At 33.2% G+C, this 8,905-nt stretch overlaps 1 protein-coding gene across 8 annotated transcripts in view; it reads left to right on the top strand.

Moving 5' to 3' along the window:
* LOC108693236 (rho GTPase-activating protein 21) overlaps window positions 1–8,905 on the top strand; it is a 42,185-nt gene that overhangs the window by 9,669 nt on the left and 23,611 nt on the right. The window contains exon 1 of one of the 8 annotated variants that reach the window (XM_018202075.1): window positions 5,427–5,736. The exons of the other annotated variants lie outside the window; for them this stretch is intronic. The gene's annotated coding sequence lies outside the window, so the exon portion shown is untranslated. Of the gene's footprint in view, window positions 1–5,426; window positions 5,737–8,905 lie in introns of those variants that run through there. 8 annotated transcript variants of the gene reach the window in all.

The raw sequence follows: 8,905 nt of genomic DNA, 5'->3' as shown, positions 1-8,905 counted from the left end.
TATATATATATATATGAACCTCTTGCTAGTGATACTATTGATTATTTCTTACATTAATGAATTAATTTACAAATCGATCAGTTTTTTAACAAATATCACATTTGCTTTCCCTTGATTTGTTCTTATAACAAAATTTCTCTCAGTGATGCGTTTCCATTTTATAGTAGTCGGCAACGAGTAGCGCAATTACTTATATTGTTCCGCCTATGCGTCTTACAAATAATCTTCTTCAAAGCGTTCACTTAAGTTTGTCTCGCGTTGACCCATAGCATAATCACGCAGAACGTACCATTATGCTTGTTCTTTCGCCACAATGCTCGCTCATCGATTACTTCTCCGATTAGTCCATCCATCGTGTGCGCCTGAATCTGCTTACGATGACGCAAATCCGGCCGACATGTCGGAGAGCATCGTGCGTGGCATTTTTTTCGTTGAAAAAAAAAAGAGAGAGAAAACAAGCTCCGTCTTCGAGAAAAAGAAGAAGATATTTGAACATAAAGGGCAATCTCGATGATCATTTCCAAAGTTAATGAGCTTTAATCGAATGCTGAAAACCTCTTGAATTATATACAGAACAAAGAAGAACTTGTGTCATCATTTAGTACTCGCTAAACTCATGAAATAGTTAAGTGTTGCGCATTTGCATGACATTTGTAACATTTATGACTAAATTATGATTAAATTATTATTAAATCGCAACGTCTCGAGTACCAGCTCATCACGGTATAGGACGAGCGAGTTCTTCGCGCAGCAATTCGCGAGCGTGTCCTCGTTCAGAAGTCACGATCTCCAGTGAAAAGAGGAGATATTCGTAAGAGGCATTCTTCCGACTCCTGAGATCATCACGCAACGCTAATTAATCAATTGTTGCTTCTTTATTCTCGTGTCTCTAATTTCATTCTGGCTATGCCTGTTGCTTTGATCGCGCTTTCTGCAGTGTCTTCCCCTCTGTTTTCTTTTTCAATAAACATTTCGATACAGCTGTGTTCGTTTCATTCTGAGTTTAGAAAATATAATGTGGCGTGGCAAACAAAAGCTGACAGCAACTCGTGCCGATCACTTGCATGCGCTCGCGTGTAAAATATTACACGAGTCTGTCGCAACTGTTCGCGAAAGCGCATCGACCCGTTGCTGACAATGAGTTCTTTTCATCGAAACGAAGCGAGAAACATCGAAAGTTCTCTCGTTCCGCAATTTGCTTTTAACATCAGGGACGATGCGCTCCCTTCGCGCTTTTGATTCGTTATCGCGGTTATCAATTCGATCTCACGAATCTGAGTTGCCATCATTTGCAAAGCAAAAGGCATAACATAACGGTCGACAAAACAAGAAAATTAAAAAGATACATCCTGTAATTTTGTTTCAGTCTTTGACCACATCTCCATCGAGAAACTGATTTCGAAATCGTCTTAACCGCGTATATGAAGAAAAGAAAAAAAAGAGAAACGTAAAGATTGCGTATCATATGACTTTGGAAAACTTTTGCTCAGAATGTGACTTGAAGTGAGCTCGATTGAAAGCAGAAAGTTTTATTTTTACTATATTTATACTTATAAACTGAGTGACTGCTTCGAGTTCTTTTTATTTCTAGCTTTTCTTATTGAGAATAAATGAGAAGATTGTTTGGATATTCATTTTTCTATAAAATGAAAAAAATGTTTCCTTTGATTTACGATGGAAGTTGTGTTATTTTTAGCAATCGGTATACATCGCATGTTTCAGCGGCAAAACCGAAGGGATCTCTCGCAGAGATCCATGATCGGAGAATTGATCGACCGGTTTAACTTTCGCGCATGACGAACTTTCGCGTTTTTCGACCGTGAGTGTCGTCTCTGTCTGTGTCACGAATTCGACCGCAACCTCCATTAAAGTTATCGTTATGACGCACGCAGGCGCTTTCACGCAAACCATTTTGATAAAGTATTTCGACAAATTTTTTGTTTTCCACATTCTGAAATTTTATGTCAAACTTTACTTTGCATAAATGTGTTTTTATCTTCACTGAACGAGAGGCGGAGATTCATTGGTCTTTTTATATCCTATACCAACGCCAATAGCAGATCATTTCAGATGTGATGGAGGTTTATCAGTCGTGTATATCTATTTGAATTCGATCGCTGAAGCCAAATAATGATCAAGCATAATTGGTCGAATTGATGATCGCTGAGGATAGGATAAAGGATAGGTTAAAAAAAATTTTTAACTTTAATATATTAAAGTTAAAAATTCGAGTTAAATCTAATAATCTAAAAAACAAGTTTATTATTTCAGAATTCGAGTAATAGTCATAAGAAATAATATTTCATATATTGTACTTACGAGGTCATCGATCTCGACTAATTTTGAATTTTAGAATTTTAGAATGAGTATACATATATACGAGTTGACATCAGAAGTCAGTAATAAAAAAATATAATTTTCTAACTTTTTTTATTTTTGACGTAAAGTCGATTAAAGAAGGATTTTTAAATCTGTACTGTATATAAAAATAGTTGTAAAAATACTTATTGAAATAATCATAATCGAGAGAATAGACAACTTCAGAATATCCTTAAGGAAGATCTTAAAGTGAAGCCCTGGAATCGTTGTTTTACTGATAAAATATGATACATCGACACATTTTTACATACTACACATCTACACATACATAAATTTTCGATAAAATGAGCGTTTTAATTACGTCTAAATCTAATCCTTAAGAACTCGATGTTGTTTTTTTCATGCAATTTATTACTTTGTACTTTCAATTTTGTAAGCATTTTGCAGAGCTTTTATATCAAGCAAATGTTGTTGCGATTTGACAGCTTGACGTCAGGCTAGCTTGGACTAAAAAATAGTAAAAAAAAAAAAATCACAATTTAAAAAATTTTTGTTGTGGCATTAATTTCAAATTGCAGATGCGTATTAATATAAACGTTAATTCTAGAGAAGAATTTCCAAATCTGCAAAAGTAATATATGCGATATTGTTTTATAAAAATTATTGTATTTAATTGATAAAAACAGATGACTTTAGGATCCCTTGAGGACATATTGATAATCATCTGTTTTATTGACAAAAATACGATTACTTAATTACTTCATTCACTTAGTTTTACGGAATGAAGATTCCTTTTCCATGATTAAAATATACATGCAGTTAATGTATTTGTCTCTGGTGTATTTTGTGTCAAAAGCAGGAAAAAATAAAGAAATTACAGATTTTTTGGTCCATTTTTATCTTAATATGACGAACAATACTATTGCAATTTATGGAGTATTTACTTCGTGGAACATTCGAAATAAAGGTGGAGCTAGATGTAAAATAAAGAAATTAAAATATGTGAATCATTAAAATTAAATTTTGAAGCATAAACTCAAAAATATTTTTTGCGATTAAACTGTACATATATAATGTGCGATATTGATGTAGTAGTATATAATGATATTAATATCTCGTAAATCGTATGTAAATCACATTTACTTAATTCTTAATAACAATAAAACAGCGATTCTCTTAAGTATCTTACAGATTCAAATTTGTTGGCGTAATTTCAAATTCTCTACGATCACTTTAAAAAATAAAAGCAGTATTTTGAAGTAGATTTGAAATTGAATGAAATATTCGAATCCTCTAGGAGTATCTTGAAAAACAAGAGCATTTTTAAGTAAGTGAATGAATTTGAATCAATATGTACGAATCTTTTATGAGTATATTTTACTAGAAATTTTACGTTGCTTCACACACATTAAACTGTCTGTATAATGCAACTATTTTTATATATATTATTTTTAATATCTAATTATCAATTACACAGCATACAAAATAAAATTAAAAATTTGGATCCGGAGATTAGATCATTCTTATTATGTATAACAATATTCGCTTTATACGAGTTTTTATACTTTGTACGTATAAAACAATCTTGGTTTGAACTAGAGATTACATGAACAAACAATGTTGAGTTCTTAGAATTGGGTTTAGATACCTAATATAAAAGATTAGTTAGAAAATGTGTACGGACATATTAATGTAGTAGTGTATAGTGATATGTCAACGGCACATAAATCATATGTGTAAATCCTAAATCAATCCTGAATCAGTAAAACAAACAATTTTAGGATTCTTTTAATCCCATCATTAGCGATCATTAATTTGAGAATATGCATTGTTAAATCTATAGTGTCAAATTCAGGGTAGTAACTAGTTAAAAATTAAAAAAAAAGTTAATAACTTTTAACTTAACTTAGTTAATTTTAAATGCATTAAATTTTAACTAAGTTCCTTTTAAACGTTAACTTTTTAACTTTTTTTAAGTTAAAAAATTTTTTTATCTCTTTTAAATATCTTAGAAAAATAATAAGATATAATAAGACTAAGGACGTATATTCGTAATCTGTTTATATTTTAAGACTATCTTAAGTAATTTCTTAAGATACAGCTCTCTGATTGGTTTATGCGGTTATGCCTTATGCCATAAGCCTTAGTCCGGATTTATAATAGGTAGTTTAAGCCTTAAGTCATAAGAAATTGACCAATTACAGTTAAATATTCTTCTCGCATTCGATTGTAATTGGTCAATTTCTTATGGCTTAAGACTTATTAAAAAATAATCACTGATCTTATATCTTTTCTATGTGCTGGCTGTTTTTTTAAAGTTATATAACTTATATAATTATATCGTTATGTATTATATACTTATATCATATGAATAAAAAAATTAAAAATTTAATTTACTTAATAATCTATATTGTAGTTATTTAATCTCATTTTAAGAAAAATTAGGATATTTTGATCTAAAAAATAATTTTTTTCAAAATTAATTTTTTTTTAACTTAAGTTAATGCAATATTGACTTAACTTATGTTAAGTTGATTTTTTATTCCTTCAACTTTTAACTTAACTTTAGTAATTTTGTAAAACCATTAACTTTAACTTTATTTAATTAAAAAAAAACATTAACTTATCTAACCCTGGTTAACTTACCTAACTCACGTTAAATTAAATTTGACACTATAGATCTAACAGTAATGTGCCGTTGGCTTATTAAGGAAAAAAGACCAATGGATTATTTATCCATTAAAGAGAAAAAAATTGAAAGAGCATACTCACCGTTTTAAGAGAACCGTGAAAGAAGAAGAAGAAGAAGAAGAAGAAGAAAAAGAAGAAGAAGAAGAGGAGGAGGAGGTCCAAAAGAGAGAGGATAAAGATAAGACGCGTCAAGTCGAAAAGTCCAGCCGTCGCGTCGGTCACCGGTGATGCCGGTGACGGACGGCTCAAAAACGCGCGTGCCGCGGCTATCGCCAACAACTATCGCTGTTTTGTAGGAGGTGACGATAACGATGACGCTACGTAGTCAGGAGGGAGTAATGCGCATCGTGCTCGCGAATTCTCCATGGCTGGGCCGCCGTTGGACAGCAGTTGGTCGCGGCAGTATCGCCTTGACCATCGGCCATCGCGCCGGTTATGGCCGCGAACAACGACGTCGACGTGACATTCACCGGTTCCGATTCTTCCGCTTCGCAATCCAGGTCCCGATAAACAATCATACGACGATTCGTGCAAACCGCTGTGCGACGAGTTCTCGTTGTTGGATATTCCAACTCGACGCTCGCGTCGGCGGGAACGATAACAATGTCGATCGCGACGACGATGGTTTACCTGTTGGTGCATGCCGCAGAAAATTAATCCGCAAGAGAACTCATCCGTTATCTTTCGCGATGAGTTTCACGTTTCATCGATTCACGTCGATCACGGGTAAGTCGACCGACGGCCTAACGCGAAATTTGTCCGACGAGGAGCCATCGAGTTTTTTCTTGGAGAAATCAAAGACGCCGACAGCTTTTGACAGCGAAAGCGTGAATATCGTTAAAAATAATATAATATGCATACATCTCTCTCTTATCAATTTTTCAACAAAATGGATCGTTTCCTATACTAAAATTAGAAATGTAGGGCATTCGAATTTTGGTAGCATTAAGCATTTAGCAGACTGCAGTTGTTCTCTTAAAGATATCCATCTTTTAGCCTTGGAAAAAAAGACTTTGGGCAACATTTTGCAAATTTGTACGACCAATTATCCGCTTGTTCAATTGGCTCGGAGTCTCCTGAGAGATCGTACGTTGCGTGCGATCTCCCAGGCCGGATGTGATATTCTTGTCCTTCTGGATTAGCCGATTTCACACTCGGCGTTAAAATGAATTTCTCGCGAGAGGTGCAAGTTTCCGGGCGTAAGATTCTTTTCCGCCCTTCTTTCACTCCTCGTTTTTCATTCACTTGTAGGAGAACTGTGACACGTCTCTCTTTCCCTTGAGTCAGTTCTCCTTTTCATTTTCTTTCGGCAACGCGCGGCGAGGTCGTGAAAGCATTCTACCTTTTAAATACAACACATTTAAGGTTCGTGCTCGCCTCGATTCGAGGCACGTACACGACGACGAAAAGGAAACGAAGGCGTGCTCGGTGTCCGCGAGATCACTTTTTTTTCATTTCAAGATCGTCGACTGCATAAGGTATATGGATCGCGAATGATCGATCAATGTATAACATAGATCAGCATTGACTGTAAAATTGTTTAATATGATTGGCTTATACAGGACAAGGTCGGTTTTGCTGAAGTATCTGAAAATTTAGTTAGATAGAAATCTGAAAATAATTTTGTTGAACCATGAAAATATTGAGTGAATGCGACAAATTCGTTTCCGATTTCCAAAAAAATTTTTATGTAAGTGTTTTTTTGAATTGCAATACATGATGATTTTTCATGAAATAAGTTATGAGTAAAGTCAAAATATTCTTTTTATTTAATCTGCGATCACTTGGTAACAAAAAAATCTTAGGAACATTTTTAAAAAACGGTTTTAAGGGAAAATTTTAAGCTTTCACGTTAGATAGTCGAAATTTGTTTTTGAACACGTAACAAATTCACAAAGAAGAAAATTTTATCCTGCTCATAGTTTTCTATACGTAAAAGTTATTAAACTCGCAGAAATTAAAAAAGAATGCAGTAACTTTAAAAGATTTTAAGCTTAAAAATTCTTTTTGAAATTGAAATTTCACTTATTTTTAATGAAATTGAAACTACTTAAATTTTGAATAATAAATCAAGCACGAATATTTGTACTCACCCAATAATTATGTTCAGAACGTTCAAATTGCTAGAATGTGAGAATTTTTTGCAACATTGCTCATTATGCTTAAAATTCCAATGTAATTATTTTGCTAGCCCAACAAAATTATTTTCAGATCTATATTTAATTAAATATTTAAAAGAAATTTCGTTCTTTCCGTGTATATTTAAATTTTTAGATCCAGCGAGGAACTAAAAGCAAGATCAATTATATTGAAGAATTTTGTAACAGTTGCATAGCTATACTTTCTCTGTCCAAGCACAACCGTTGTGTATACATACAAGTAAAATAAATGGAATAAAGGAGGTTCAAACGTTGAAATTCCAGCGAAATTTCGATTCTCAATGCGGCTGGAAAAGTTGGGAATCGACTGTCGGTCGTCGATCGGAGTTGCTTCTTATATAAGAGCTGCCGGTAAAACGAAATTACGTAAGCCACTCATGAGGGAAGGCGGGATGTAGTACTGAATCGTGTTAGCACTGATACAAGGAAACGGTCGCGAATAGTGCGTGACGATTGGCGTGAAATGAGAATAGTCGTCGCGTGGCGTGAGCGATAGGAGAATAGAAGAATTTATCACTATATTATTGTTCATGCGACTAAAGACTCGAGTGCAAAATCTGACCAATTTATTTGTCTTCGAGAACACACGAGAACTCCATTTAATATCATATCTTTTTCCTTGAAAAGCGAGTGAGCGAGACTATCGTTTATTACCGCTGTATATCCTGTTTTTAATATTCCGCACGTTTCTGCGCTGAGAAGTGAGAGTCGCTCGATCACTCGTACATTGATCGTTCACTCGATATTTCTTTAAAATGGTAAACAAATGGCTGTAACGCTCCCCGGAAGTTGAGGTTATCGATGTCGGAACTGTGCTCCTCGTCGGCGAAACGGCGAACGTCGCGGTCAGCGAAAAGGATAACAGACCTCGAATCAAAGATCGGTACCTTGCGAGCGTTAGCGTGAACCGGTTTGCGATCGGTTAACGGCTGATTAAAACTTTAAACGAGATTTCCGCGAGATCTGGAAGGAATTTTTCAGAAGAATCTCTATGTGTGTAGTTTCGAAAACCTTAAGCTAATCTTTTTTTCAATCCCCCTTTTTTTTTGTTTAGAAAAAGTTTTCTTCTATCTATGACTCAAATGATTAACAAAAGAATAAATGTTAGTTTTCTGGCAAATCAGTAATATTAATAACAATAATAATCTATTGCAAAGTATATACAATAGGTATAGGTTAACAAAGAGACGAAAAGAAATATGAAAGATAAAGTAGCAGATATATACGGTTGGAAAATTTTTGTGTTTGAATATATTGGAAAGTAACATAAATATTAATTGGAAAAAATTTACACAAAAAATATAACACTGACACAATTTGAAATTTGTAATCGAATAGTCGAAGCATATTTTTTCGGTAAAATTAATATTTTGATTTATTAAATTAAACGAATTATATTTATTCGTCTTAGGATTTCGAAATATATTATTCTTATTATTTATTTTATTACTCAAATTTTATTTTGTCACTAATTTTAAGAAATATTGAATATCAATTTAACATAAAATCTTTATATAACACAATTACATGTTAAATTAACACTTATATGTAAAAAATTTACAACACAAATACCAAATGTTTTTTACACATAGTTGTGCACACAAATGTTGAGACACTAATAAATCAAATGTCAGAAAGAAAAAAAACGAGAGACAGAATTCTTTTCTTTAATTAATTCTTTAATTAATTTCAAACAGAATGAAAAAGAGAGATATGATTTGACGTTTAATTAAAGT

This window comes from Atta colombica, unplaced genomic scaffold (assembly GCF_001594045.1).
Source record: "Atta colombica isolate Treedump-2 unplaced genomic scaffold, Acol1.0 scaffold89, whole genome shotgun sequence".
In the NCBI taxonomy this organism is placed as follows: domain Eukaryota; kingdom Metazoa; phylum Arthropoda; class Insecta; order Hymenoptera; family Formicidae; genus Atta; species Atta colombica.
Note: the sequence above shows the minus strand (reverse complement) of the source record. Positions and strands in the feature narration are given on the sequence as shown.